Source organism: Hemitrygon akajei, chromosome 11 (genome assembly GCF_048418815.1).
Source record: "Hemitrygon akajei chromosome 11, sHemAka1.3, whole genome shotgun sequence".
In the NCBI taxonomy this organism is placed as follows: domain Eukaryota; kingdom Metazoa; phylum Chordata; class Chondrichthyes; order Myliobatiformes; family Dasyatidae; genus Hemitrygon; species Hemitrygon akajei.
The window spans coordinates 46,762,493-46,788,642 of NC_133134.1; the positions used below are offsets into that span (position 1 = coordinate 46,762,493).

General features: G+C 40.8%; 1 protein-coding gene across 1 annotated transcript in view; it reads left to right on the top strand.

Annotated features, from left to right (window-relative positions):
• The first annotated feature begins 1,947 nt into the window (after nt 1–1,947).
• prr35 (proline rich 35) overlaps nt 1,948–26,150 on the top strand; it is a 68,831-nt gene continuing 44,628 nt past the window's right edge. The window contains exon 1 of the mRNA XM_073059895.1: nt 1,948–2,019. The gene's annotated coding sequence lies outside the window, so the exon portion shown is untranslated. The remainder of the gene's footprint in view (nt 2,020–26,150) is intronic.

Below are 26,150 nucleotides of genomic sequence, written 5' to 3' on the forward strand. Positions count from 1 at the left end.
AGATCTGGCCAAATCCCTTTAAATCAACCCAGATAGTTTCTAAAAATACAATGTATTATTTGAATAAACAAAATTCAATACTATATTATGAGTCTTTCTACTATAATCTTTTGTCTATCTGGCTTTGCTTTGCTTAAGATTTTGAAAGATTTCAAAACCCATGTACCTTGTTAAATGACAGCTGGTGCTACTGACAAGCAACATTTGATTTCCCTGCGCTTAATGCTCAAGGGTTCCTTTAATTCTGTTCAAGGCAGACAGATGTGAATTCAATTTGAATATTAAAAAATACTTTATTGGTAAAAATGTAGATTGTAAACCTTTGCGTTGAGGCCATTGGTTGTTACAAAAGCACAAAGAACTTAAATAAATAACGTATTTTCTGTCTCACTTTTCCCCAGCATTTTTTTCACAAATTTGCCTGCTGACAAATTTGGTACAGATGGTTGGAACAGTGGAGGAGGCTGTCAAGGCTGATTTACAATCATGTACATGACAAGAGGGCTGATTGTATCTGAAAGCCTTCATGAAGACCACATGGACCCTGACATTTTGTGATGAGCCCTCAAGAAGCCTTACAGTGGACTAGAGGGAAGACTGAGCACCGTGAGCTGCCTGGAGGCCCTGAGTGGCAGCACTCAAAGCTTGCAAGGCCAGGCTAGATACACCGCCTGTGGACTTGAAACACAACTGCACTCACATCTCACTCTGCTGAACCTAAAGTTGGAGGCTGAGCCGTGTTCCCTTTTATTACGCCTTACCTGAACTCAACGAGGGGAAGTGTTTCTGGAAACTGAGAGATTTCGGTAAGCCTCTCCTTGACAAAGCATAGATGGCATGTAAGACATTTAGAATTCTAATCAATCTGCCCTCAGAAATCCTTTTAAAATAATAATTTACATTTTATTTTTGGGGGTTGATACACTGTCATAAAAATATAAAGGTGAATTTTGCTAGGCTATTGTTTTATGAATACTTAAAAAGCAAATAAAAATCTCAAGTTAAAGTTTATCCACATTTTAAAATAGTTTGAGCATCTTTCACAGCAGATACGTTTTACAAAATAACACACCAATAGTCACTGACAGATGTTTACGATTGTACTCTTTTTAATGACTCTATACTTGCTGCTTAAGTGCATTCTGTCTAATAAAAAATTCACTTTGATCTGTATGAAACTTTACAGTAATTCATTAAAATATTTTGTAGTACCCTTGCAAAATTTTAAAGATACATAGTTGCATTAATGACTTTAAAATAATGTCCATAAACTGTTGCCTAATGCCATGTTTCCAATATACTGAATGGAACTGAATACCAAACATTTGATTTTCTTTCTAAGATATGTCCAAAATTGATAAAGTTAAAAAAAATCACTTTAACTCACTTGCCTAAGCATTACAATTTTTAATCATTTTCAGTGTATAACTATATTCTGCAGAGGACCTTCGTATTTTCCAACCAAATGCTACCTACTAATCCTATTTTCTCAGTGTGTTATTCAGGGAATGATTTTTAATGTAAAATCTTATTCTCATTATAATATAGCTTGACCAAAAATGAAAGAAAAATGAGCAATAATGTCCAGAAAAGTTTTAATTTTTCTCCTGAGAAATATGTATTTTCTCTTTATTCTTGAGCACAGCAGCCTTGTTAAAAGAAACAAAAGCAGTACAAAGTTCTCATAAGTTGAAGATCAGCTTTCCGAAGAAAATGAGAAAAGTGTGCGACCATGCCGTGTTCTAACAACTACATCAAAAGAGTGAATGCTGTATTTATAAAGGTTTTGTGGCTGAAAAAGAAATAGCTTCCAGGCACAAGGCACATGACTATACCATTTAGGGAAAAGGGGAAGATCAGCTCGATCAGTACAGCCCCAGGGCCCAACTCCCAGACAATAAATACCTTACACAAAATTTAATTGTTTTCCTTTTCAGTTGGGGAGATCGAAGTGAAAAGCCACAGAGCACATCACGCTAGCGAACATAAACTGCAGAGCTGGAGAACAGCGTTTCTGAGGTAAGCTGTTTGATTATTTTCCTGGGAACCTATCTTGTAATAGATTGTGCATGATAACCTGTCGTATAATGCAAGCAAGCAGCTTCTCAGTAGACAAAGTTTGACACACCTGCAAAATAACAATTTTATAAGACCCATGAGATACATTAAATATAATCTTCATTTTCATGGTTGAGGTGGATATATTCAGCAAAGTGGAGGAAGAAAATAAAAATATATTTATATCGTGGTCTATCTTTAAATATGTCTGGATAGTCAAAACTGTGAATCTGCTTTTGACTTGCTTTCAGACTGTATAGCAGTTATTGTGGGAAGAGTTCCAAACCTGCATGCTGAGTGAAACTGTGAAATGCAGTGATCTCAGAAGTGCCAGAGCTCAATCGATTTCACTGATTTTTCTGATGGAAAGTCAGAACATATACATTGGTGGCAATAACTACAGAAATGGATGAAGGACATTTCTGCATTATGATAAAAGTATGTACCTTCTACAGACAGCAGATCAGTCACCGGGCTGCTGCTGTGTGGATGCAGAACGAATTGACTATAAATCAGAAAGTTCAGCTTACAGTGGAATTATCCATATGTCAAGCACAACTTTATTTCCAGTACCCTTGTCAGTGCAAGACAGTTACATTGTAGCTTGTGGTTCAGTGGTACTCTGCAGCTTGTATGATTATCATGGTCTTAGAAAAATGAATAAGATAGGAAGGTGCAATTATAAACATACCTTTTCAGATATTTGAAAGTGCTTTACAGTCACGGAAATGTTTTGAAAGTGCAGTCATTTTTGTACGGCATGAAGCTGATTCATTATGGAGTGATGCCACTTATGTGTGCAATGGATGGGAATCACCACCAGCTTAAAAAAAATAATTTATTTAGATTTTATCTTATTTTGAGATGCTGCATGGTAGTGGCTCTTCCGGTCCAACAAGCCCCTGACACCCATGTGACCAATTAACCTACTAACCCGTACATCTTTGGAATGTGGGAGGAAATCGGAGAACCCGGAGTAAACCCATACAGGGAGGGGGGCGGTCACAGGGAAAACATACCAGCTCCTTACAGGCAGTGACAGGAATTGAACCCGGGTCACTGGCAATGTACTTGCATTACTCTAATTGCCACTCTTCTGTGTCTCCCAGATGTTTATTTCAGTGCAGAATTGTGCACTCCTTGTTCCTGATAAGCTAACATTCAAAACAAGAAAGACAACGTGAGGACCGTACAAATGCATGGATTTCATCATCTATTGACTCAAAACTCCTCTCACTGCTTAATCATCACTGACTGAAATTTTCCATTAGAACTCTTTCATCATAGCACATTCAGGCCTTTTTTTTAGATTTTCTGTGGTGATGAAAGAGGATCTGAGGAATTCAGGTGACATACTAAAATGGTGGGACAGATTTAATCACTTTTATACTCTTGTGTTTATTTACTTATTTTCACTACATTTTAGTGAATGGAAATTAAAATTAGGAGAGTTGAGTAATAGGTCACCGACTCTTTGCAGCTTATTTTGTACTATCACAGTGAAAATTATCCCTTACTGTATGTATCTGACATTGCAATCAGTTTGGTATAGTTCAGTTTTGAAGAAGTGTCTCAGCCCAAAACGTCGACTGTTTATTCATTTCCATAGATGCTGCCCGACTTGCTGAGTTCCTTCAGCATTTTGTGTGTGTTGCTCTGAATTTCCAGCATCTGCAGAACTTCTTGCATTTATAGTTCAGTATTGTTTTGTGTGGAATTTGTCAGAAAGCCAGTCCGTTTCTGTGGTGAAAGCCACAGTAAAAAATAAAATGCTGTGTGGAATATAGAATTCAGCACAGAAATAGGCTATTGGACCCACAATGTAATACCAAACTAATTCAACTAATGATACCTAAATAAACTAATTAATTCTACCTGCACATAACCTTCTATTCTCTGCCTATTCATGTAGTAGTTTGTTAGTGCCTGTTATGCTACTGGCGTTTAGGGCAGCAATGAAGGTCCTTCATCTCTGTCTGTCCTTGGCCATCTTCCCTATTGTGCCCCATGTGTGGGTCAGGGTCTTCATTCCTGCCTTTATAGTACGGCACTGTTGCCTTTGGTCTCCTGTGTTTCCTCCACCCTGCAGGGGTCCAATGAAGTGTTGTCTTTATGATAGAGTTGGCCTTTCTTCTCATCAGGTGCCCAATCCATCTTCAACGTTTCCTCATGATGATTGTGGTCTTGTCCTCTTAGTGACACTGAAGGAGTAGGGCATGGTTAGAGATCTAAGAGTCTCTTAAATGCCTCAATTGTATCTGCCCCACCACCCTCCCCTGCTAGCTTTTTTTTTTATTTTGTGAAGTCCCCCTGTGTTAGTTTGCATTATTATTATTATTATCCTGTATCTTGGATGAAGACACACTGAGGTAAGTAATGTCACTATGATTACTTAATGGAATTAATGCTTATAGAAATGTCTACTATAATAATTATTTCACCGGCAGTATTACCTTAGAGTGTTCCCTGAAAATTGACTTGCAAAGTATATTATAGTTCATTAAGAAATTACTAATGTTAGGTGATGAGATAAATATGAGAAATACCTGCTCTCCAAAGTTGGCAAGCCCTGAGATCTTAGGCTTCTGAATTTGAGCTAGACTCTCAGGCTGAACCCTTGGCGTGCCGAACAAAGGCCGGTCCTGAAACCCCGAGAGTGGGTCTCATTCCCACAAAGAACCGAAGTCATCATGTAACTCCAGGTCAGGATCTTCTAAAGAACCCTGAAGGTGTAAAATAAAGATATTAAAGATGGAAATAGAGCTGCTTCCGAAGATGCAAGCAAAGGAGTCACCATTTAGCGCCATCTGAACTTCACTCCGCCTCCCAAACTTGAAGTGCTATTTTTTGTGTTCTACATGATACAATAAGAGAATGTGACACTAACTCCAGAAAGCCCATGCATCTTCTGATAAGTGGTATCCAATCATGTGCAGCCACAACTGAACTTAATTTCCTGGCTACTATGGAAGAAAGCCGCGACAGCTCTTGTGAGGTCTAAGTGGTCTGATTGTGGGGCCCATTGGAATGTTCTTTCTTGTCCACATTGCTACTGAATCATAATTCTCACCATCTCCCTTATCACATTTTCCACTCCTGCCCTGTCCCAACTCTCAACATTTCTCCTGCTCAGAAGCCCCTATCTCCCACCACAACTCTCCCATGACTCCTCTGTCAACCTATTGTATAAATCTCTCCCTAAGCTCCCCTGATGATCTGCCGTTTGAGTCCTTATAATGCCACTCAAAATCTTTGCCTGGCCTTCCAACTCTGGATCTACCTAGACAATGCCCAGAAAAAAAACTTTCTTCCCCATGACCCTCGCTTCATTTCTGTCAAGCTATTATCCAGCATAGACTTAACAGTCTTCTCTAATAAGCTTCATGATGGAAGAGTATAGAAGGGAACCACCTTTGGGATGTGGGTTCCTATTTCAGTAGAGTAGACCTCCTTGTCACTTGTGCACTATGAAACTTTACAGAGGTGGGCCCGCAGACACAATGCTCATTGGCAAACAAGACATTGACAACTTAATGAGTTAAACATGCCATCCAATTTCCAGGCAAATGAGCCAACTGTTGTGATACTGTAAAGCCCAGTATCAGACTTGTCGTGTGACACACTCCGATAACAATCCGAGACGCTCGGAGGCAGGAACAGCCCTCAGCGATGCTACCTGTAGGAATTATCCAGCAGACACAGGTTAGTCACTAACTTAGGGCTGAGAAGATCTTGCTGTTAGTCTGTTACTTTGGTAGCCTTGCACCCATGGGCAGGCCTGGTAAGGCTGCCTTCAGGTCTGGAGTTGGAGTGAGAGAGAACCACATGTAGAGTGAGGAAGAACAACTTACAGAACGGGGAGGGCAAAAGCACTGAGAGTGGCTTTCCAGGAACATTTTTCTAGCTCATGATTCCCAACGGAACAATGGATCCCAACGGATAATAACAGGAAAGGCAAGAAAAACTCCATAAGTCAGGCAGTATCCAAGGAAAGAGACAATTTAATGTTTCAAGTTTTAGAATTGAGAAAAAAAGAAAGAGGCTAGACTTGGGGGAAGTGATACTAGGGGAGGATGATAGGGTGAAATAATGTGGCTATGAAAACCAGTTAAACACCTTTGTCTGCCTGATGCATGGCTGATGTTGTAAACACTGTGTGATGTTGCTTGGTCTGGCTTTCTGGGACATGAAGGCCAAACTATACAAATTAAACTACGAAGAGAGAAGATAAAAGGCTGATAGACAAAATAGCCAGGCAAGTTCAAGTGCAAGTTTAGTTATCATTCAACCACACACAAATGCAGCCAAATGGAACAGCGTTCCTCTGGGGCCAAGGTGCAAAATAGACACAGCACAATGCAGCACAAGGCACACACAGCACATTCAAGACAGAAAGCAAACATACAGTCATGCAAAATAATATTCATACATAGCCTAAGCCTCTGAGTGGCATATCCCACAATATAGTAGTTCAGATCCTGGCAGTCTGCAAACAAACACAGGGACACACGCGTGCTGTTCAGCTTGTCATTCCACTGATCAAACACTAGAGGGTAGTAGTGATGGGAGAAGCCAGACCCCAGCCAGGCATGGATGCCATGCAACATGGCCTCCAGCATCTCCTTGCCTGGGCTGCAGCAGCGGGCAAAACCACAGCTTGAGGCTTAGTCCTTGCTACAACAGCACCCCCACCACCTGTCGTGCCAACGTACAAGGGAAATGCGTCTGCGGCATATTACATTATCGATGTCCAACAGCGTCTTGCGATCACAAGAGAAACATCCAAGATGATCACCAACTGTTACACTGCATATCGTTTTCACACTCTAAACTCTGATGCCTTCCATGCCTTCCTGTAGAAGGCAACGAAAGAGTCTCCACCACCAACAAGTTCTGCACCGTCTTGCATTCATAAAAAGAGCATTTACAAAAAGTCAACAATACCTTTGGTTGGCCACCGAGAGGCCACTGCGTCCGAGCGCGCTGCCATCTTAATGGAAATTTCTAATGTGAGCAAAAAGAAAGAGCAAGTGATCTAAAGTAGAAGAACATGATAGGGAATCCTGCAAACTGCAAAACGCCCAAAGGAGGAATGAGGTGCTTGTGTCTCAGGGTCCTTTACAAAATAGGCCCTTACTCAGTTTGGTCACCTGCAGATCAGTGCATAGTCCATACTGCCTCCTTCATCAGAGCTGCCTAGGTAACTATTGCCCTTAAGTTAATGCTTTTAGCTTCTTTCAGGCTGCAGCAAGTGACCCAAGCAACAGCTGACTGGTAATTCCCAAGACTTTCTATATTAGGTGGAATAACTCCATAACATCCTCCTTGGCAGTGCAAAACAATGTAAGATAGTAGTGAGCAAGCTGCAAACCAGACTTGCCAACAATCCCAGGGATCATAGTTGGGATCCGGTTTTCATTGTCTGCTTCCTAGCACATGTTTGGCCTCTTGGTTAAGCAAGGGGATCTTCATTCTCTTGTGACCCAGCAGGATCATGACCACAGGCAACATATGCAGATCTGTGTCAATTTTATTGGGACAGCCATACTTACTTCTGATTCCCCAATGTTTGTCCCACCTTTCCACTGAATAGCTTTTAACGTGCAGGCAGGCTTTGGACAACATGAAGTGGCCCCTCTTACGTGGTCTACATTTCTCTTAGGAACCCTGCGTGCTGCAGGGTTGAGCTAGAAGAGATACCTGCTGCTTTTTGACATGTTTAAACTGATTTTGTGTTGCTGGTGATGGATTGCCAAGGGTGGAGGACTGGGATCCATTGCATTAAGTTGAAGCTACATCATAGGATCGATGGGATTGTAGCAACCCTTCCATGTCTAGACTACTTAGGATTATTGCAATACTCCAACTAAAGGTTCCGTGCTGCACACTCTGTAGTTCGTGCCTCATGATAAGGTTGATTGGGTAACAGTATCTGGGTGGCAGGAAGTGCAGTGGAAACAGGAGAAGGCAGAGCAGGAGGTTGGAGGAAGAGCAAGAGTGGCAGTAACTGCCAGTGCCTCACTCAAAAAGGACAACTCATTAATGAGTAGCTCTCCTGACCCAATTCTTGCATTGCAAGTACTGCAGCCATTACAATCCCATCATCCCACGATGTAGCTTCAACCTAGTGCATGGTTACTAGTCCTCCACCCTTGGCAATCCATCAGCAGCAAGACATGATCAGTTACAATAAAATAAATCAAATGAATCCATTGCAGCAGTGTCTAAGTGTCATAAATCATTCTGAGTAAGAATTATAGAGTCCTACAGCATGAAACGAGGCCCTTTGGCCCAACTGGTCCATGCCAGCAACAATATCCTCCATGTTGGCCCCGGTTGCCTGTGTTTGGCCCATCACCCTCCAAACCCCACCCGCTTAAGTGTGGTAATTATACCTGCCTCAACCACCCCTCTGGCAGTTCATTCCAGCTCCTCACCACCCTCTGTACAAAAATGTAATTGAACACTTGATCCATAGCATCACAGGTCACAGTACATCAAGGTTTATCCAAGTACTTTCCATATACGCTTTTTTAAAATAATTTTATCAGTTTATTTGGGTTTGGGCATCATGGTACAGCTGATTGCATAACATATTGGGTATATTTAAAGCAGAGGCTGATGGGTATTAATTAGTAAGGGCATCAAAGATTACAGGGAGAAGACAGGAGAGTAGAGTTGAGAGGGAAAGTAAGTCAGCAATGATCAAATGGCAGAGCAACTGGATGGACTAATTGCCCTAATTCCGCTCCTATATCTTATGGTCTTTATTATGCTATTTATTGCTTATTCTTGATGCTGTGATAAGATGAGAGTGAGTCATTGCCTTCAACCGCATCTCCTTCAGATGAAGATACTTTTGTATAGGGTGATCCTGGATTATATCTACTGACAATGAAGAGACAATGATATATTTCCCAGTTAGGATGGTGCAGATGGTGGTGTTTACACGTGCTTGCTGCCCTTGTCCGTGGAGATACAGGGGTCCTGGTTTGAGAGCTGATGTCAGGAAAAGCCTGGGTGAGTAACTGCAATCCGTTTGGTAAAATATCTTAGCCTCTGCCATTCTTTCAGGCAGTGTGTTACAAACGCCAATTACCACTGTCAAGTGGTGACCTCTCTAGTGTGCTTGAGCAGAACTTCAAACAAGAAGCATCTCATATACCAGCTTTATATCATTGTCCTGCTCTTCCAGGAATCTGTGAGTTATGCATTCAAGGTGCCTAGCATCCTCTCTAATTATTTATTGCATACTTTCTTGGACTGGATGGGATTGAATCCAGTCATCAGCCTGAACTTGCCACAAGCATTGGCCACCCTCTGGCATTATCTTGGAAAAGGGATGAACAGCTGTGCTGATACTCTATTACTGAGAGACAGAGAGTGTGTTGTACTGACACAAAGCCTCTGGCACTGGAGCCCACGGCCCCACTTCCAGAAAGTCCTGACATGTTTGACACCTCACCGTTGTCCAAGGCATTGGAATTGTTTTTAAATGTTTCAAATAGACAAAAATAAAACATTTGAAAATCATTCAAAGAAATGTCAGTAATCTTAGAAAAGTAAAGATTACTCAAGGAAAATCAAAATTCATTTAAAAATCTCATTCTCTCAACACTGCAGAAGATACCAGTAGCCCACTCAACAAATGCTCTTGCCATTTTCTCCTTGTTCTGTGCAGAGCATAGCCCTACCTTTAAATCTTGCAGGCAGAGACATTAGCAAATTTCCTGTCCTTCCACAAAGAAACAAGAATGGTTGTTCAGATTTCGAGGAAGAGTCTTTGACATGAAATATTAACTGTTTCTCTCTTCATAGATGCTGGCTGAATGCTCAAATCCTTCTAGCATTTTCTGGGGTTTTTTCAGATTTTCATCATCTGCAGTTCTTGGGGTGGCAATTGTCTAGGCAGCATAGGCTACCACCTGAGTTATGACTATGAGCTCCCAAAACCATTACACATGATCTCACCTCCCTGTGAGCATAGGGTGCAAATAAATACTTCAGCAGCACTTACAAATACTTTTTGTTCCGACTGCAACTTGCCGCCATCTACTGTGATGGGCCAGCTTGAGGTAGATATGCAACACCATCAAACCAATCAGCTAGCTTTTGGACACACTGTCTCTGCACAGAAGTGGGTTTGAAGAGGTTTGCTACAACCCAGTTAACAGCCAGTCACTGTGTCAGAGACACAGAGGGCTGCCACAGTTGATTAGTGATCAGTGCTGAGTTATATTACCTCTGCTGGGCTGCACTTCAAGCATTAGCCCTAAATCAATGGGAAAATTGTTGCTCTGAATTATAATTTCCTTATGCAAGTGGGCCATAGGAAAGTTCAGGAGGTAGGTGTTGCTGCTGCACAGCTTTAGTGAAGAGGATTCGATCCTGTCCCGTTGTTGTTTGTGTGTAGAGTTTGTAAATTTTCCATGTTTATCCTGGATGGTCCAGTTTCTTCTCTCCTCCCAGTTATCTTATTCATTTAACTGGCATCTGAAACTTGCCCCATAATGCAGGGGGTAGTACTGCAATCAGAGAGTAATTGGTAAGCAGGTGAGAAAGAATAAGTTGCAGGAAGATCAGTGGGGACAATTGGATTGATGAGAATGCTCTGAGAGTAGACATGGACACAAGGGGTTTCTAATCTTCTCTTTACAGGCCACCAAATCATAGTGATGGGCACTGACTTGGCAGCATCTGGATAATCTGATATCAGAATATTAGGCAGATAAAGGAAGCCTTCCTATACAATGAACGGGGCAGCACAGCAGCATAGTAGTTAGCACAATGACTTTACACCACCAATGATCACCAGTTCGATTCCCACCACTGTCTGTAAGGAGCTTGTGTGTTTTCCCTTTGTCCACATGGGTTTCCTCTGGGTGCTTCAATTTCCTCCCACATTCCAAATACATATGCCTAGGGTTAGGGTGAGTAAGCTGTAGGCATGCTTTATTAGTGCCTGAAGTGGAGAATGATCTGTGCACTCCCAGCACAGTCCTCGCTGATTTGATTTGATACAAAATGATGTATTTCAATGTATGTGTTGATGTTTCGATGTAGATGTGACAAATAAAACTAATCTTATTAAATACTGGTTTCTTCCCGGTCATTAACCTTAGGGTGGAATCTTTTACAGAAGGATCTGAGCTCACATGTGTAAAAGTGAGTCCCATATTCCAGATGCATATGGTACTGCTGTGAAAGCAGGTAATTTAGAGGCTGGAGATTTCATCTGAAGATTACCTCCAGGGAAGGGAATGGAGAGACTTCCGGCAAAAAAAAAAGCTGTCCTTAGAGACATGATAAGGATTGTTCGAATAGGCTGATATTCATTTGCACTGTTTTACTTAATCCAGAGACCACAGTGTCTGGTATATAGCCAAAATGAATGTTGAAGAGGTACTCAAATTAGCGTCTGTAAAAATAAAAATTTCTCACTGTGCATGTTACTTCAAGAAATATGACTTCCTGTCTTTTCTACAGTAACTGCTGTCTGCTCTAGTCTAATAATTTTCATTCATATCAATTTTCCAATTTTTTTTTCATATTTTTGGTCCCCTTAGGACGTGCCCAGCCTGCAGTAAAATTGACTGGCTAGGCTGCTAAGAGAATAAGTTGTAAAGCTAGATAGCGGTCCGGAACATGACAGAAAACACTTGCAAAAAGAGTAGTGGATTGGGCAGGGGGGATAACCTGTTGACTTAGTGTGAAGCCTTAAGAGAGTCAAGGTCCTTCTTCCACAGCCATTTTGGGCATTAGAGATCATAGAGGAAATGAATGGGCAGCCTCCACATGTATGGGCCTTACTGTATATGCATGACGAGACATCTTGCTTCTGGAAGTAGCTTCATTGTTTCAGTTTTGAAATTCCATCATTTAGCACCGCTCTGTAGAAAAGCTTCCAAATCCTCAAAACCTTCTACAGGGGCACCATTGAGAGCATCCTGACTGGCTGTATCACCGCCTGCTACAGGAACTGCAACACTCTCGATCGCTGAGCACTGCAGAGAGTGGTACAGACAGCCCAGAGCATCTGTAGATGTGAAATTCCCTCTACTGAGGACATCTACAGCAGCAGGTGCATAAAGAAGGCCTGGAAGATCATTGGGGACACCAGTCACCCCAACCACAAACCGTTTCAGATGCTTCCGTCTGGCAAACAGTACCACAGCGTTAAAACCAGGACCAACAGGCTACGGGACAGCTTCTTTAAATTCACATGTCTGTACATTGCGACGGAGTCATAACACAAAGATTTTTACTCCCTCACGTTGTGGGACGGATGTAAGATTTAAATAAATTCAATTCAATTCAAAAGCATTCATAAAGCAACACTATGAGCTGGATGTGATCTGCAGTCTTTTTATTCTGATGTTGTACAAATGTATGTACTGTCCCTATGCTTCAAAGCAGACTTTTCAATGTAATAGAATTTTAAATCGTCATGTTACTGAAATAGAATACAAGGAAAGGGCACCTACTATTTGATGAAGATATTGTCACGTTTGGGCTTTGTTGGACTGTGTTTAGTAACTGCAAAATATTGGAGCCTTGAAGCCAGATTGCACCATTTGGGAGATCTGTAAAACTGATACAGTGGAAAAGGCCCAGGTTATTCATGGGGTCCTTATGAGTATGAAAGCAGTCAGTTCACAGAGATGCTACTTGAAATCAAAGTAAAGAAATCATTTCTCTGCTTTAGGCATCACTTTGATGCAGAGTGATGCAGCAAGTTAGGAGACATGGCAAATGTCTGCTGCAGCCACTCAGAATGATCCCATCACTAGGGAGTCGTGAACTCCACATCCATGACAACAACGGTCAAGCCACAAGACCTCAGCCAATCACCTTACTGCAGGATGTCACCTGTCTCAACAAAGTTAGCCGCCTGACGCTGCTAACTTATCATTTTGACTCTTGCCTTACTGACCTACCAAAATCAGAAAAGGCAAGTGTGGAAGCTGCAGCAAGACAGGGGTTAAAATGGCGCTCTGACAGAACAGAGCATTAACAGCACACCATTTTCACACTTGTCTTGCTGCAACCTCCACAAGACTCGCTCCATGGGTATTTCAGTGATGACACTACTGGTACCACTTCATAATCAGAGAGATTTGTTATGCCCATGGCTGGTCTGGCCACTCAGGGAGGGTTGGGACCCTCAGGAAAGCAAGCAAAGATTTGACGAACGGCAAATAGCCTCATCCTCGAGAGTCTTCCATGACAGAAGATGCTCACTCTCCTATCACCCTCTCTCTGATTGACAATATATTTGTAGGCTTGGCTTCCCTAAAGGTGAGTATGAGGTGACTAACAGCTGGGCAAAGCATTCTGTGTTAGGTGAAACGCATTGTGGACAGTTTGGGAGGTGTCTGAGCAGCCCACACATCCTCCCAGTGAAGCCTCCTCACAACAGCATAGTATTCTATCAAATAGTGAAAAAAGTAATTATCTGGCACAACGTGCTCCAAGTTCAACCAAGACTTTTCCACATGGCAGGACAGTGGCAGTTTAATCCCCGATTTATGCCGGTGTGAGCAGAAATGTGAACTGCATAAACAATGTCTCTTAATTCTGAGAAAAGGTTAGAACTGTCAGCATGGATTGGGATGAAAGCATGTGGTCTAATTTTGTACCAAATGCATTTGCACTCAGAAGTATTTACTAGCATGATCCATTTATAATAATATCTAATAAGGTGCTATTAGCATTTACAGACTCAGTGCCCTCATAGTCTTACAAGTAAAACCCAAAGACAAGACAAATGAAGTGGAAGACAGGATTATTTTGCAAGGATTTTAACACAGGCATTAATGCTACAAAGTTAGATTATACAAGAAATGTGGGTGAACAAAATGAACAGTTGCACTGATAGAATTAGGTAAGAAAAAGACATGAGTAGGCACTATGCGGAGCATAAATAGCGTAGACATAATTCCCTGCTGCTGTATTGTTTACTATGTGTCATATATACAATATATCTGTTTTATGATCTGATAAATACCCTAGTGCATTGTGAGCCATATTTATTTTTGTGGATTTTATCTTATTAAATACTAAGGTATATCTCACCAGCCATCCTATCAACTCAACTCTGAGAATGCAAGACTCTTATGCTATCTTGAATTTTTCTTTCAAATTGAGCTGTATGCCATTGGTCAGGGAGAATGTTAGTCCAGTGAACAATTTTGTGGTAGCATTGTGGTCAAGTTCCTGAGCTAGTGCCAACAAGTCTAGATCTAAAGACATAATTTGATCTCTGATTTAAGGAGGTTCAGGTATTTAATGGATATCCTGTATTTACTGGATCATTGGGAGACATTGACTTTAATTGTTCTATGAGGCTGTGGTGGCCAGTGCTATCATGTTTGCTGTTGTGTGCTGGGGCAGCAGGCTGAGGGTAGCAGACACCAACAGAATCAACAAACTCATTTGTAAGGCCAGTGATGTTGTGGGGGTGGAACTGGACTCTCTGACGATGGTGTCTGAAAAGAGGATGCTGTCCAAGTTGCATGCCATCTTGGACAATGTCTCCCATCCACTCCATTATGTACTGGTTAGGCACAGGAGTACATTCAGCCAGAGACTCATTCCACTGAGATGTAACACTGAGCGTCATAGGAAGTCATTCCTACCTGTGGCCATCAAACTTTACAACTCCTCCCTCAGAGTGTCAGACACCCTGAGCCAATAGGCTGGTCCTGGACCTATTTCCACTTGGCATGATTAACTTATTATTATTTAATTATTTATGGTTATATATTGCTATATTTCTTCACTATTCTTGGTTAGTGCGGCTGTAACGAAACCCAATTTCCCTCGGGATCAATAAAGTATGTCTGTCTGTAATTTCGCCACAGGGAAGGAGAACTGTCATTCACATTTGTGCTGATCTAAAATTGATTCCAAATCCATAGCAATGTGGTTGGTTTTTAACTGTACCTCCTGAAATGACCCAGTGAGCCACTCAATTCAGGACCAAGTTGGGATGTACCCAAAATGCTAGCTTTACCAGTGATACTCATGTCCTGTAATCAAGTAAATGGAATACATCCTAACCATAACTTAAAAAATAGGAATAGAAATGGGTTATTTAGACTTTCAAATCTGCTCTTTCTTTCATCAAAATCATGACTGAACATTTTTCTGTGCTACTTGTGTATCACTCAATACTCTTAATATCTAGAAAAATTCCCAACCTTCATCTTGAATGATCCCAGTTTACCAAGTCTCCACAGTCAAACAGGGTAGAGAATCCCCAAGATTTGCCACTCCCTGTGCGAAGAAATTTCTCTTCATTTCAGTTCTAAATGGGCTAATATTTAATCTTGGAACATGATTGGTTCTCAGCTCCTCAGCCAGGACCAACCTCTAACCTTCATCTGGCCTGTAACAGTTTAAGTTTCAATAATACCCGCTCTTATTCATCCAGAAATCAAGCTTAGTCTATTCAATCCCTCCTCATTCAAAAGGAAAAATTCTGTCACCCTTGGAACCAATCTAGTGAATCTCTGCGGCACTCCCTCATTGACAAACACATTCCTTTTTAAGTAAGGAGACCAAAACTGAACAAAATGCTCTGGATTCACCCTCACCATCTTCTTCTAATAAAGGCCGACATGCCATTTGTCTTCCTAACCACCTATTACACCTAATCACCTACGTTGCGTTTCAGTGCCTTCTGTTCCTCAACACCTCAGTCTCTTTGAATATGTTTCCCAATGCCCTACAATTTCAAACATATTTAACTTTTCTATTTCACTTATTTATTGAGATACCTTGTGGAATAGGCCCTACCAGCCCTTCAAGATGCTTTACCCAACAACCCCTAATTTAATCCTAGCCTAATCATAGCATAATTTACAATGACCAATTCACCTACCAACCGGTACATCTTTGAACTGTGGGCCAAAACCGGAGCACCCATAGGAAAACCACACAGTCACTCCTTACAGATAGCAGCGGGGTTAATGAACTGCAGTAGATAAATTCACATTTTTCACTATGGTATTGCATCTGCCATGTTCCCGTTCACTAACTCAGCTTACCTATATCCTCTTGAAGCCTCCTTACATTCTTCTCCCTACTCACAATTCTACTTGGCTTTGTTTCATCGCCAAACATATAACAATAGCTGGGGTCCAAGTACTATTGGTAATCCTTGCAGTAGTTTAATGGACCAAGCCTGCCAACCTGATTAAAATCCTTGTATTCACATGCTTTGCTCTTTGCCTAGTAACCACTTCTTGAATGCTTGTTAAGTAATTGCTTGTTGTTGTGTTATCAAAAACCTGAAAACCTAAAATATTCAATCTACTGGTTCACCCTTATTTATTCTACCAGCCACATTCTCAAAGAATTCCAGTAGACTAATCAAACATGATTTACTCCTGACATTTGTTTTTACATCTGACCAAACAATAATTTAAGAATTTGCAAGTTAATGACAGAATAAAATGATAAAAAGAAATTTCAATTGAATGTTGTTAAATTAAAAGATTCAAGTCAAGGGCCTGAATAAGTCAGCTGTGAACTAATGTACATGAAATTAAACAATACATAAACAATACAAATATTGGAAATATATGCAGTAGAACTCTGATGAAGATCATATGGGTTTGTAGCATTTTCCCAATGAAGATAATTTTCATACTGAATATTTTGTGCTTTGAATGGTCTGAAACTATGGGACAATACTTTGACATAATACCAACCGACAGTTAAATGGATTCATGCATGATCAATATCTTTATTCTTTAAAATAACATCCAAAATAAAAAGAGAAAATAGGAGAGAAAGGATTATCCTAATATTCAATTAAATACTTCATACATAAATATTACCAGTCATGATTGCCAGGGCGTTACAGTTCAGTGATGTAACAAAATAACTTGGAATAAGTGGCAAGATTAAAGTGGACTATTATTATAGTGGTTTGTTACATAGAAACATAGCAAACCTACAGCACAATACAGGTCCTTCAGCCCACAATGCGGTGCCAAATATGTACTTACTTTAGAAATTACCTAGGGTTACCCATAGCCTTCTGTTTTTCTAAGCTCCATGTACCTATCCAAGAGTCTCTTAAAAGACCCTATCGTATGTGCCTCCACCGGCAGCCCATTCCACACACTCACCACTCTCTGCATAAAAAACTTGCCCCTGACATCTCCTCTTTACCTACTTCCAAGCACCTTAAAACTAGGCCCTGTCGTGTTAGCCATTTCAGCCCTGGGAAAAAGCCTCTGATTATCCACACGATCAATGCCTCTCATCATCTTACACACTTCTATCAGGTTACCTCTCATCTTCCATCACTCCAAGCAGAAAAGGCCAAGTTTACTCAACATATTCTCATAAGGCATGCTCCCCAATTCAGGAAACATCCTTGTAAATATTCTCTGCATCCTTCCTATAGTTTCCACATTCTTCCTGTAGTGAGGTGACCAGAACTGAGCACAGTACCCCAAGTGGGGTCTGACCAGGGTCTTATATAACTATAACATTACCTCTCAGCTCTTGAACTCAATCCCACAGTTGATGAAGGCCAATACACCATATGCCTTCTTTACCACACAATCAACCTGTGGAGAAGCTTTGAGTGTCCTATGGACTCAGACCCAAAGATCCCTCTAATCCTCCTCAATGCTAACAGTCTTACCATTCATACTATATTCTACCATCATATTTGACGTACCAAAATGAACCACTTCACACTTATCTGGGTTGAACTCCATCTGCCACTTCTCCGCTCAGTTTTGCATCCGATTGATGTCGCTCTGTAACTTCTGACAGCCCTCCACACTCACAAAACACCCCCAACCTTTGTGTCATCAGCAAACTTACTAACCCATCCCTCCACTTCCTCATCCAGAACATCTATAAAAATCAGAAAGAGAAAGAGTCCCAGAACAGATCCCCGAGCACAGCACTGGTGACCGACCTCCATGCAGAATATAACCTGTCTACAACCACTCTTTGCCTTCTGTGGGCAAACCAATTCTGGATCCACAAAGCAAGGTCCCCTTGGCTCCCATGCCTCCTTACTTTCTCAATAAGCCTTGCATGGGGTACCTTATCAAATGCCTTGCTGAAATCCATATACACTACATCTACTGCTCTTCCTTCATCAACGTGTTTAGTCACATCCTCACAAAATGGCTTGTAAGGCACGACCTGCCTTTCACAAAGCCATGCTGGCTATTCCTAATCATATTATGCCTCTCCAAATGTTCATAAATCCTGCATCTCAGGATCTTCTCCATCAACTTACCAACCACTTAGATAAGACTCACTGGTCTATAATTTCCTGGGCTATCTCTACTTCCTTTCTTGAATAAGGGAACAACATCCGCAACCCTCCAATCCTCCAGAACCTCCCCCGTCCCCATTGATGATGCAAAGATCATTGCCAGAGGCTCTGCAATCTCCTCCCTTGCCTCCCTTGCCTCCCACAGTAGCTTGGGATATATCTTGACTGGTCCTGGTGATTTATCCAACTTGATGCTTTCCAAAAGCTCCAGCACATCCTCTTTCTTAATGTCTATATGCTCAAGCTTTTCAGCCCACTGTAAATAATCCCTACAATCACCAAGGTCCTTTACCGTAATGAATACTGAAGCAAAGAATCCATTAAGTACCTCCACTACCTCCTCTGGTTCCATACACACTTTTCCACTGTCACACTTGATTGGTCCTATTCTCTCACGTCTTATCCTCTTGCTCTTCACATACTTCTAGAACACCTTGGGGTTTTCCTTAATCCTGCTCACCAAGGCCTTCTCATGGCCCCTTCTGGCTCTCCTAATTTCATTCTTAAACTCCTTCCTGCTAGCCTTATACTTCTCTAAATCTCTATCATTACCTAGTTTTCTGAGCCTTTCACAGAGAGTGATCCACCTTGACAGCATAAGAACTCTTCCACAGTGATTAAATCTTTAGCCGTGAATGGGACAATTTAAAACTTACTATGCTGCGTTATATTTGCACACCTTACTAAAAGTAAAAATGAAGAGTACACATGTTATCCCCAGTCTCCTGTGTTTTTCTTTCAATTAGTCTTATGTTTTGGAGTTACAGAACATAACAATAGCTATCACTTTATACATTATCTCCCACATAATAACTTTATTTTGTTTTTTACAATATTCTTAAGGGATAAATATTGACTGAGCTACATGAATAATTCCCCTGTTCTTCTAAGCATCAAAGTCTAATTGGCATCTATATGAAACTTGGAAGGTCATCAGTTTAACATCGCTGAAAGCTAATATTTTGAGCTGTGCACCACTCCCTAAAAACTGCTCTGGAAGTCAGCCTAGACTATTTTGTACACATCTTTAGACTGAAGTTCAAGCTCACAACATCTGATTCACAACCAAGAGTGTTACTCAACAGACTACCACAAGGACAGGTTGAGTTAAATAGGATAAGGGATGATCTAACTGAGAAGTTTAAAATAATGAAGTAATTCAATATGGTGGATTTTTAAAAAAATATTTCTTTTTCACACTGATGATGAAAATCCAAAACTAGGAGACACAACCTTCCAATAAGAGCTAATGAAATTAGGAAAATCCTTTTCAGATGAATTATTTTGGAAAAAGGAAGCTTCCTTTCCCGAAGACTTAAGTATTCTTCATCAATTTAATTTTTCAAGACATGTTGAGAGATTCCTGATAGTTCAAGGATCAAGTAATATGATTAACCATCAAGTTCCTTTATGCTAATACAGAAGTGCCGTTCAGAGCTGATGTCACATGGAACAAGCAGAAGAATCGGAGCCAATCACAGCATTGATATCATGCAACACCTTCCTTAATGCAGCTGATAGAAACCCTGACATAATCAGTTACCTGCAGTACATTGTCTCAATAGCCTTTATTGCCCCGTGCATGGGATTCATCTTTCGCAGATATCCTCCTTACAAAATTAAGACCTGTGAAACTTACTTTGGTTAAGCTGTGAAATCTCCTAACACAATGCAGATGAGCAGCATCTTTCTCCTATTTTCCATTTCCGGTTGTTCATGCTCTGTGCATCACCAAGTGGAATCCCTTTTCTCCTTACCCTGACTTTGGGAATAAGATAATAATCAAAAGTAACTGATTTAAAGGGACATAAATGGAGGGGTTAATTTCTTCATTGTCTTTGGTTAGTTCCTATAACTAAGCTATTGCTGCCTTTCATATTTTAAGTCTCCATTGTAGCCACCTTAAGGCCCTGGGTACATTTTTGCCTTTTGTTGTTTAACCTGAACATAAACCAGGCACATCGGAACCAAGAACAAATACGTTTGCCTGACAAAGCTCAGTTGTAAATTACATTAAGAATGTTAATTTGGATGTCATAGGCAAGAAAAGTCACATTGATTCTATACTGTATGTTGACATAGGAAAGAGGTGAGCTACATTTGCACAGTTTCTGTTGCAAAATCACCACCATATTTATTACATTCACAAACACAAAAAAATCTGCAGATACTGGAAATCCAAGCAACACTAACACAATGCTGGCAGAACTCTGCAGGCCTATGGAAAAGAGTAAACAGTCGATGTTTCAGGCCGAGACCCTTCATCAGCTCTGAACGGCACCTCCGTATCAGCATTAAGGAACTTGATTTTCCAAGATGGCAGCGCGACACAGCTTGCAGCGGCCACTCCGGAGCTGATTATCTGTTATTTGTGAAGTGGGGTGCCGTGCGCAATCATAATCGATTGAAAACGGACGTGGGAACACGGAGGAACATCGGGAAATCTCCAGGAAGACCTTCTTCATTGCTGCTGCTGTTGTGAGGTCTGGGACTCTGCTGGGAAGAACAGGCCCCCAGTCCTCGGGGTCGCGTTGCCGATGGCCATTGGCGGGGCTGTCTTAATATGCTCAGCAGAGGATGGTGCTCGGAGAAGCTGTGCCAGAGGGGATGGTTGTCAGCTCGGAAGTTCGACGGACTCGGAGTCCGCAGCAGTCAGGTCGCTTTCGGTGTGTGCTGCGTCTGTGAGGCTGAGTCGGGCGGCGCCGTGAAAGTCCATAGCGGGGGTATTCCCTTCTGCCGCCGGCATGAGATGACGAGTCAATCGGGGACCCTGAGGACTTGTGGAGACTGTGTGGTGGTTTCTTTCGAACTTATAGTCTTTTAACATCTATTTTTACCGTGCCCATGGTCTGTTTTTTATCAATTATGCTATTGTTTGCACTGTTGTAACTATGTGGTTTTGTGCAGGTCTTGTAGCTTTAGTTTTTGGTCTTGCTTGTCTGGTGGATTTGGAGCTCCTTTTCGGGGAACGCACTAAGACGGTAGCGTGATATTAATACGCAGCAGCCTCTCCGCACTCTGGATTGGGGATTGCCAAACATTATGTGGATTTTCTGGTGTAGTCTGTTTTGTCATGTGTTTTTGTGATATCATTCTGGAGGAACGTTGTCTCATTTTTTAATTGCATTGCATTTGTGGTTTCTAAATGACAATAACCTGAAACTGAACTGAAGACTTTTGAGGGGAGGTGATAGATGGATGGAGTTGAGGGTTAGGTACAGTTGAAATGAAAACCCAGTTCAGAATGTGTTTTCATAGAAAAGATGTGTATTTAATATTTCAGTGGTATTTGAGTAATATTGTAAATGTATTGTTTGATTAATATTCTTTGTTTTTTTACATAATTCATTACTGGTTATATGTATGTAGTACATGAATGGCATATGTCATTATGCCACCACATCATATGTGAGTGGTCTACTAAAAGTAAAACGAAGAGAACACGTTATTCTGTGCTCCCGCATTTTCCTTTCAGTTAGTTTCTGGAGTTACAAAGCATAACAGTGGCAATGAGTAATTTTAAATTGAAACCCAGGATGACTACCCACCCATCAAAGCACAGCAAGTTTTTCTTCTGTAGGGGGGAGAGAGAAGTTGGAGTTTTTAAAAAAAACTCTAGCAAGTATTTCTTTGGATGGGGGAGAGAGGCAGTCTAGTTAAAAAGAAGGGAGCAAATGGATGAAATTCCCTGGTTCATAAACAGTGAGTTCCGGGTGATAATGATAACTTAAAAAAAGCAGAAATATTTGGCTGCATTGGAAAGATAGGTTCATTCGACTGATAACTTGATGACATATACTGAATGAATTAAACAGTATATTAAAGCAAATGAAACAGCTGATAAGAAACGAGAGCCAGGCTGGCTGAGTGTAGTAAGTGGAAAAGCATGCAGTTTGTTTAGAAGTTTGACTCCTCTAACCATACCAGCCAAAAGGAGCTTTGCTGATATTGTGAAAGTAACACAGGAACATTTAGAACTGAAACTAATGCTTTAGGTTTAATAAGTGGATTTAAAAGGAAGGGGAGCCCGTTTCAGATTACGTGGATGAAATTGTCCCAGCATTATTAGTTCAGCAATTGGATTAATGATGCACTGAGAGACCACTTAGTTTGTGGAATCTTACAAGAATGCATTCAAAAATTGCTCCTAATTGAAGCCCAAATTACAGTACATTTAAAAGAACCACTTCTTTTTATGAGGTTTATCAATGATTTATGGAATAAATAGTTTTGTTGCCAAGCTTGCAGAGGATACAAGATTGCTGGAGGAGTAGGTAGTGTTGAGGAAACAGGTAGGCTACAGAAGGAGAGATTAGGAGAATGGAAAAGAAAGTGGGAAATAAAATACATGCTGGAAAATACATGGTCATGCACTTTGGTAGAAGAAGTAAATGTGCAGACTATTTTATAAACAGGGAGAAAATCCAAAAGGCTGAAATGCAAATGGATTTTGGAGTCCTTGTGCATAATGTTTCTCACCATAAATATTCACAAAGGGCGTTATCACTATAATAGGCCTAATTTTGGAGCTGCATCTGCACCTGCACTCTGGCAAAAAGTAATGGACAAGGTGCTGCAAGGTTGAACACGCTCAGTGTTAACTGGAGGACATCATTGTTACCTGTAAGGATGACAAGGAACACCTCTAAAATCTCAAGACAGTATTAAAAAGATTAGAAGATTATGGCCTCAAGCTCAGCGCAATAAATGTAAATTCTTTAAACCAAGCATCACTGACTGGGGTGTGACCTGTTCTGCTGAAGAGTCTCAGACTGAAACGTCGACTGTACTCTTCTCCATAATGCTGCCTGGCCTGCTGAGCTCCTCCAGAATTTTATGTGTGTTAGTTAAATGGAAATCTGTTTTGGAGACCTGTGTACAGTTAAGGTGTTTCAACTGATTGTAGTAAAAGTACACCTATATCTGGAAGATGAGTCAGTATCCTGGTAAATGCTGCACCATGAAGACAAAAGAACATCCCAAGCAACTCCATGAAAAGGTTATTGAAAAACACAAGTCAGGAGTTGGATACAAGAGAATTCCCAAGTCACTGAATATCTCTTGGAGTACAGTTAAGTCAATCATCAAGAAATGGAAAGAATATGGCACATCTATACATCTGCCTAGAGCAGGCTGTCCTCAAAAACTGAGTGACCATGTAAGAAGGGGATTAGTGATGGAGGCCACCAAGAGACCTATGACATCTCTGGAGGAGTTACAATCTTCAGTGGCTGAGATGGGAGAGACTGCACATTCAACAACTGTTGCCCAGGTGCTTCACCAGTCACAGCTTTCTGTGAGAGTGGCAAAAAGAAAGCCACGGTTGAAAAACACACATGAAAGCTTGGCTAGAGTTGCGGGAAGGCACGTGGGCATCTGTGAAGTCAGCTGGAAGAAGGTTCCAGGATCTGATGAAACCAAAACTGAGCTTTTTGGCCTTCAGGCTGAACGTTATGTTTGGCATAAACCAAACATCGCACACATCATCAAAAACACACCATCTCTACCATGAAGCATGGTGGTGGTTGCATCTTGCTTTGGGGATGCTTCACTGCAGTAGACCCTCGAAGGCCTGTGAAGGTAGAGGGTAAAATGAATGCAGCAAAATACAGGGAAATCCTGGAGGAAAACCTGATGCAGTTTGCAAGAGAACTGCAACTTGGGCGAAGAATTGTTTTCCAGCAAGACAATAACCTGAAGCATAAAGCCAAAGCCGCATAGGAATGGCTTAAAAACAACAAAGTTAATGTCTTGGAGTGGCCAAGTCAGAGTTCAGACCTCAGACCTCAATCCAATTGAGAATTTGTGGCTGGACTTGAAAAGGGCTGCTCACTCACGATCCCTATGCAATCTGACAGAGCTTGAGCAGTTTAGTAAAGAAGAATGGGAAAAGTTGCAGTGTCCAGATGTGCAAAGCTGATAGAGACCTATCCTCACAGACTCAAGGCTGTAATTGCTGCTGAAGGTGCATCTACTAAATACTTACTTGAAGGGGGAGAATACTTATGCAATCAATTATTTTGTGTTTTATATTTGTAATTAACTTAGAATAATTTGTAGAGATCTGTTTTCATTTTGACACAAAAGAGTCTTTTTCCGGTTGATCAGTATAAAAAAATCCAAATTAAATCCACTGTGATTCAATGCTGTAAAACAATAAAACATGAAACTTCCGGGGGGGGGGGGGGAGTGGTGAATACTTTTTGTAGACACTTTTTATATTGAGTTGGAGTTTATAGCAAAGCAGGGAGGAGTGTAGTGTATTCAATAGAAACATAGAAATACATAGAAAACCTACAGCACTATACAGGCCCTTCGGCCCACAAAGTTGTGCCGAACATGTCCCTTCCTTAGAAATTACTAGGCTTACCTATAGCCCTCTATTTTCTTACATAATTCTTACGGGTTATACATACGAAGTATGTGAATGACATATGTCATTACGTCATATGTGAGCACCTTACTAAAAGTAAAATGAAGTAGACGCATTATCCCAGGCTCCCGTGTTTTTCTTTCAATTAGCTCTTTGAGTTACAAAGCTCATCAGTAATGCTTGCAAACCTTGCTGAGTTGACATGTGCCTGATTCAGTCTTTAACTTCCATTGGAATTGGTTTTGCTCTTAAAATAGCCTTCTGTAGGCTGTACCTGAATTTCCTGTGTAGTTCTGGATCACCAGTCTTGAATATCACGGTTCTAGCCCTCAGTAGACTATGATCTCCTGGTTCGTCCACAGTTATTGGTTTGGATATGTCCGGTCTGTTCCCAAAGGCACACAGGTATTGAAGAAGTCGGTGACAACTATGATGTATTCATTCAGACTCAAAGAGAACCCGTGGCTCAAAGCAGTCCTGAAAGTAGTCTCTGCCTCCCTTGACTCTAAGTTCTGGATTTTCATCACTATTGCTGCAGTCTTTAAAGTTGAGTTTATCACTGGTTTGCAATTATGATTATAATCATCCATCAGCTATGTAAAACATGTTTAATTAAAGAATTTCATCATCTTTTTCAAAATCAAGCTGTTTGATACAAAAAAAAGAAATAGCAATTAACTTGCATGTCCTTTGGGTGTTCCATCTTCTTCAAGGGGAAAAAAATATTTTTCTTTTAGGAGCATGTCCTGATGACATCACTTGGGAACTAATTTAATGAGGCTGCTCACCAAACAAATGTAATTGGGGTGGCGTGATGACTAATGCATCCTGAATTGGTGGATGTGCCCACCAACAGTAATTCAACTCACAGGCACTGACGTCAGAGTAAATCTACCTGGAGCATTTTTAGACTGAGGATGTCAGTCACCAATTAAGCACATAACAATATTCCACGATATCCCAGACATTAACAGAATCCCCTCCCTTTGAAAGTATACAAATTTAAACCGGGTTTGCTTATCTGTCATGTTGAAAGAAAAATCCAAAAAAAACTGAAATTTCCCTTTTAAGATAGGTGATGCATGAAAAAATCAGAAATGATTGCCCTTAAGCGTTCTAATGAAGGTAGATAGTGAAATACAAGTAGATCACTAGCTAAAAATAGTGCCTAGCATAAACTATTGCTTCATATTGTTTGGGAAAGTAGTCTCCCATAATCAGATTTTACTGTCACAATAATTGCGGCATGGTTACAACATATATTTTCTTGTTCTGATGTGGTCTGCACCCAAATAAAAGAATTACCTGAGGAAATCTTAGTCTAGGCAGCTTCTGAATTGCTCAATTTGTAATTGTAGGTACCTACATTGATCAGAAATATTATTTAATTTATTAAAATGACTG